Raw genomic sequence first — 6,741 nt, forward strand, 5'->3', positions numbered from 1 at the left:
AGCCCCTCCCCACCCTCCCCACCCAGCCCCTCCCCACCCTCCCCACCCTCCCCTCTCAACCCAGCCCCACCCTCCCCACCCAGCTCCTCCCCACCCTTCCCTCCCCACCCAGCCCCTCCTCCCTCCCCACCAAGCCCCTCCCTGCACGACGGACACAATAATCCCCTGTGGGCTGGTGTAACCTGGCGGTTCCTACCAGTATTAGTGGTTATAGGGGTCCGAGGTGGAGAGGTGATGAGGATACGAGTTTAGAAAAGTTGAAGCATTGAGAACCAGACGGTTTGGAGAAACGGAAAGAATTGAGGATGGGGCAGGAACGGTGGGAGCTGAGTATAAACTAGTGACGGTGTCCATGGTCCACGTGAAAACCCGGGGAGGAGGAGATGGCAGCTGTAACACGCTAAAGTGATACGAACTCTACAGAAGTATAGTACAGACTGTGCGAAGCCTCTATTATATGCCCATATTTACGGGCATAGTATAGGAGCAGTTTAGGAGAGGAGAGGGAGAAGGGTAGTTAAAAGCTTGGTCCAGGAAATACTCACTGATGCGTTCCATTCCTTGGCTGCCAGCCACCCTTGTCACTATTATTGACCACTGGCCATCATTCTTTGGAACAATGTGTCCTTCTGTGCCCACTTGATGACTAGTTTATATTGTCTTTAACATGTATATGTTCTCACATCCAGTAATTCCTCCTGCTGTATCACACTGCAATAAAACAAAAATCAATAACTTCATTATTAACACTGCCTTGAAAAATAAATATATGACTAACATTTTAGGTGAAACCTGATCTCACAGCTAAGTTTTGAAGGCGCTCATAATTTTAAAGGGCAATCTTCTATTGTAAGCTGCTGAGGTGGTGACGGGGTTTCTCATTCCTCTTGCTGTATGCGTCTGTACCATTCCCGTTCTGCTGTAATGTGCACCGATGCCTACTTTATTGCGAGCAATGTTGGCACACAAAATCTATCTGCCCTACCTACTCTAAATAAGGTTCATTGCCTGAAGCATCCACCTACTATGTATTCTTTTATTTTTATAAGGCAATATTATTCATGATACGGTGTTTTGTATTACTTTATTATCTGGCTTTTGTAAGACTGTCTGGAAAGATGCAGCCCAAATGTGTCCAGAGGCAAAAGAGTCGTACAAATCTGTTCACACACACATAGCGCAGTATGCCAACCACTGTGCCAGACAAATACGCCATATAGCCATTCAGGTGTGGACTGTGCTGTATGAACCTGGTAATTTGTGTTCAATTCTTGGTCATGCCTAACGTGATTTGTGAATATTGTATCTAAATTTGTACTGATTGGGTCTCGCCTAGAGTGGCTCAGTTTTAAAGGAGCACCTGGTGCGATGAAATAATGCCAATAATCACGTTGATTATTTATCCAGAAAATCCCCACCGAGTTTCAAGACCTGTTGCACTCATATATATTTGGCGGATTCCATCAATGAGAGTTCAGCTTCATGCCTGAGGAAACTGGAGAACCCAAAAAAAACCCATCAAGCTCCACACAGACTCACTTAATAATTATCAATTGATGTACAGGCATCTCACAGCCACCGTGCAACCTCATGCCTACAACACTTTGTATTCCAAAGCAGTCTCCCATACAATTGTAGTGGATCACATGGCAGAGATCGGTATGGGGGAGAGATGTGTAATGAGTTGGTAACTGAGTGAGGTGGCAATGTGGACTGTAACTCTAACTCAAGCCATCTGGAGACAGCGGAGGTGTTTTCTGGAAAGTTCCAAAGATCTGGTCAATTCGGGATGAGATTGCAAAGGCAGTTCGCAACAACAGGAGTGAAGTAATCCGGCACGAGCCAATCGGATGATAGGTGGGTGATATATGAGGGCGGAATTGGCATCATCAAGTCTGATTTCAAACCGGGTAGAGCCAAGTATGTACCCACAGGCGTAGCCACTGGGGGGGGGGGGGTGGCACGTGCCCCCCCCCCAATGACCGGATCGAAATCCTTAATTTCGATTGGATTATTGGGGTTTATTAGTAATAAACCGGCATTCTGCGACCCCCACTGCCACTTTGTAGCATATTATTACGTGCCAGGGATCCTATGAGATGATAGGACAATAGTCTGAGTCCATAATTGGCAATAAGTAACGGCAAAGCAGTTATATAAGCGACTCAGAATTGTGCGCCGTTGCGTATACAGCACACGACTTCCCTGAAGGCATTCACCTTCAGCGAGCGCGATGCCGATCGCACAACGCGGTTCGAATTCGACCCTCGATCGATGGCTGCGCCATCGCCGCACACGCGTCGAATAAAAAGCAAGGGACAAGCCCTTACATACTAACAACTCCCATCATTCTTCATTGCTGGAGGAGTTGCCCCCGCTACCTGAAAATCCTGGCTCCGCCATTGCATGTACCTGCTTTCAGTAGGAAATTACTGAACAAAGACTTTTGCATTTAAAGGCTCACAATTGGAAGTACCTCTGTCGGTTCTACTTCAAGACATCCAGCCGACTACGACTGCCGTGGTGGACAATCGGCGTGCCGTCACACACAGGCAACTACTGGGCTCATCCATGCTTAGCTTCCGAGAGATTCCACGGCGATTTGGTTGCAGGCAATGCGTTTGACATGAGGCCGGCCGAGGAGACAAAAGGAGACAAAGGCGTGGTGCTAACTAATATACCACTTGCCCATGGATCACATAGGTCTCGACTATAAAAACACAATGGGCTGGACGGATCATGTGTCAAGCAGCTGATATCTCAAACACACATTCCGTCCTTGGGGTGGGGCACTAGGGTAGGGGAGCGGTCAGGGTTGGGATAAAGGGGGCCATGAGGAATGGGGGTGGCAGGGGGAGTTAAGGGAGGAAGGGGGGGCGTCAATAACTCGCGTTCCTCGCCGCTGTCGCCACTCGCTCTGCCCTTTAACGGGAATTGGCTGCGACAATGGAGAGGGGCGCATTATATATTTAATTATAATCATATGAAAACGTTTCCAGTGTCGGGGGAGTGGTGAAGTGGATGGACGACAGGGCATCCCGGGTGAGCAGAAAGTCAAGTATGGGACGGTGAGGGCTGCATGCGGCAGGTTAGGGATGGTGAGAGGTGTACAGGGGTGAGTAATGATTAGGGCTACAGCTGTGAAGGGGGTAGTGGGGGGGGGTAGGAACGATTTCAGGGGGTGCGAAAATAGTGAGGGATGTTGTTAAGCGTGCGAGGGAGTTAAGGGATGGCGAGAGAGATCTGGCACACATATCTTCAACACAAAGTCTGCATTCCCCCATGCATTAGTCATACACTTTTATTACTATACACCTGCTCCTCCCCTCCCTTCACATATTCCACCCTCTGTCTAGCTTGCAGAGAACAATTGCCCACTCACGCTGCCCCTCGCGACGCACACACACAAACCATCATCCCTCACACAAAGACAACGATCCCCTATGTAGCCCTAACCCACTGTTGGGGTAAGTGCTGTTAGCGAGCACCTATGAAGGCCGGCGTCGTAGACGAGAGGGTGGGTGGCGAGCACTGCGCCCGGCCGCCTTTGTCTCTCTCGTGGTGATGATTACACACCGGACCAGTTAGTCATTTGGGGCTGAGTCGACATAGGGAAGACCCAGGACCGGTTCAAATATTCGCCACTGTTATTGGTCGTGAGTGGGAATCAAACTCGGGTCGCTGGGTTCGTAGCAAAACGCGCTAACCATTGCGCCACCCTCCAACATACAGACACACAAGCACATCAAGAAGATAGCCACACACAAAGGTAAAGATCCCCCATATAGCCGACATTGACGATTGAGCACATATGAATGCCAGCATTGTGCAGGAGGGTGTTGTGTGGAAAGCACCATGCCCGGCCTCCTTTGTCTCAACCTTGCTGATGTTTTACACACAGCATCAGATACTAATTTAAGGCTGAGTTTATCGAGGGGAGGTCCAGTACCAGATCAGATATCACTCACCACTAATGTTAGCTGTGAATGGAAATTGAACTCTGGCCAACGGATTCACAGCTAAATAAGCTGCTCACGACACTACAGCTCTTCATAAAGTGCAGGGACAAAGACATAGGCACAGATGCAAACACAAAGACAGACCGCACAAGGCATGCAGGAGTTAAGTGACATGTCTCACACCGTGTTCGTGAACATAAGGCAGATCTGAAACACGGTAGGACCAATACCTCGGCCGTGGCTGATCATTGTTTTAATGCGGTGGGCTCACACGAAATTGATTTTGCTCAGACTGGCTATCAACAAAGATTCGTTCTGATAATTGTTTTTTAACCCTTTTATCTGGCAACAAAACTGACACCATTTTTACAAGGAGTTATGTTTGCATTGACCACAATACCTGCGGTCGGAATGCAAACAAAAAAAACACAACTCTGATAATGTATGCACTGTCCTTGAAATTGATTGGTCCACACCCGAGACAGCTTTTCTTAGAGCCTAGTCATTATTAGTGTCACTAAGTCCCATCACATGCAGGTCACTTTTGAGAGTGAACATGGAAATTATCCTTTCAAGTCAGCGACTACAAAGACTTTTGAATGGTCTACCACAAATTTCGTGTGAGCCCACAACGATTAAAACAATGTTCAGCAATGTGCAGTGGTATTGGTCCTACCGTGTTTCAGATCTGCCTTGTGTTCACGTACGCGGTCCAAGACATGTCGTTTCGAGCACCTCCTCTGTCAGCCAGGGTCTCTGAGGAGGTCTGGACCGTGTACCCAAAGCAGCCATTGCAGCTGCATGAGCCACAGTCCTAAACCTCACCCATTTCCCCTCGACATCAGGAGGAGTGGGGGACGATAGGCTTCTGCTTAACATGTATACTGCTAACCTGCGGAAGAACCGCAGCGTCGAAGTACATATACACGACATGACATAGGTCTTGCAACATCCACGAAAAAAGTAGATGGATCAGTGAAGTTGTCAGCGTAGATATAGCTCGATTTGCTTCAGGAAGTGGTGGTTAAAGCTCAGGGGAGCTAAGTGTCAGCACGACCTTCCCTCTCATCCATGAGCGGGCAAATAAACACATTGAAGTGGGAGTAGGCAGATCTTCTGTCATGATCATTTCTCAAGCCCCTTGAGAATAGTAACACACGACGGGTGACTCACTTACCGCACTTACCTGGAAAACCTCAAGCGAAAGTTTCATGGCATGTTGTGGGGAAAGTTCTCTATCACACAGTCCTCATCTGCCTATGCACCAGATAAGAATTGCATAGCTATCTGGTGTCATAGTCACCACCCGCATTTGCTGGGCGTATTAAACACATTCTTGCGGAGGGAGCTGGTAGGAACGTTGGGTTGCTCGGTCAATGGCCAGGGTCAACGGCGGCGTAGTGTATTCCGCAAATATGGCCGACTGTGAGGGCGGGCACAAGCCGGCGTGAGTAGGTTAAACGTTCAGTTTTATAAGGGCACCACGGGGTGACCAGCCCCTCCCCACCTAGCCCCACCCCTCCCACCCCCACCCACCCCCACCCAGCCCCACCCTCCCCACCCAGCCCCTCCCTCCCTCCCCACCCAGCCCCTCGCTGCATGACGGAAGGACGGACACAATAATCCCCTGTGGGCTGGTGTAACCTGGCGGTTCCTACCAGTATTAACGTTCTTATGCATATTACTGATTGTTTCCCTTCTGGCTACATCAGCCTCCAACCTGCACATTGTGTCTGGTGTCTCTCCACCACAGCTGAAGCGCAACTTGTGGTCTGGCAGATGAGAAAGCCACAATATCGCTGCACTCAGATGCCCTGCTGTGCCAAGACATCTCTGACTGTCACGATACTCCGAGTGTCAACAATGCTGGATTAAAGGCTTTGTAACAGCAGCTCGTGGTCTTGTGGCTCATGACAGTAGAATTATCACATCAAATGCTAAGTATAGGAAGGAGCTTGCCCAATTGGCATGTTTATCAATAGTGGCAGAAAGCCTGGGACACAGATCACATTACTCCTCCACTACCCACAAGTCACGAGTGGATATGGGCAGTAGATATCCAAATTGTCTTGGACCGGGCTTAACAAACTCGTGACTATTGGGAGTTTTCGATTACGTTAATGCACCATCTCGATTTGTGTGCCGCCTTACACGTGACTGCAGAGCTGCCCATCAAATGCTGTCCACACTATTGAGGACTCTGTCGAAGTTAGATATGGCAAGCCTCGGTAACCTTGAAGATTGTGCGCGAGCGGTGCACGTGTGGTTGACACTAAACGAAATGCTGCTTAATCCAGAAACATCGGAGGTTCTGCTGGATGGTACTCGGCAAAACAGATGTTAGAGGATCAGGTGAGGCGGCCGCAGACAACAGGATTAAGTGTTCTACTCATTTAAAGAGCCTCGGCACCATACTCGACCAGAATGTCGTTTGATTACCACGTGCAAAAAATAGCCAGGTCCTGCAATTTTCATATCAGGGCTCAATGACACATTCGGCTACCATTGAGTTGTAACATAGCTAACATGATTTAAAGCTTTCGTGACTGCAGGGATTCATCTTCTTGGTTCTTTCGGTAAAGTCACGTAGAAGAGAAAAAATAAAATAATAAAAATAAAACATTATAAAATCTTTTTTATAGAAGGGAAATAATAAAATAATAATAAAACTGAATAAAAAATTTATGTTTTAATAAAATAATTTTTATTATGTTTTATTTTTTTTATTTTATTATTTCCCTTCTACGTGACTTTACCGAAAGAACCTAGAAGATAGCTAACA

This window comes from Lethenteron reissneri, chromosome 60 (assembly GCF_015708825.2).
Source record: "Lethenteron reissneri isolate LAM-NWPU_2019-01 chromosome 60, ASM1570882v1, whole genome shotgun sequence".
NCBI lineage: Eukaryota > Metazoa > Chordata > Hyperoartia > Petromyzontiformes > Petromyzontidae > Lethenteron > Lethenteron reissneri.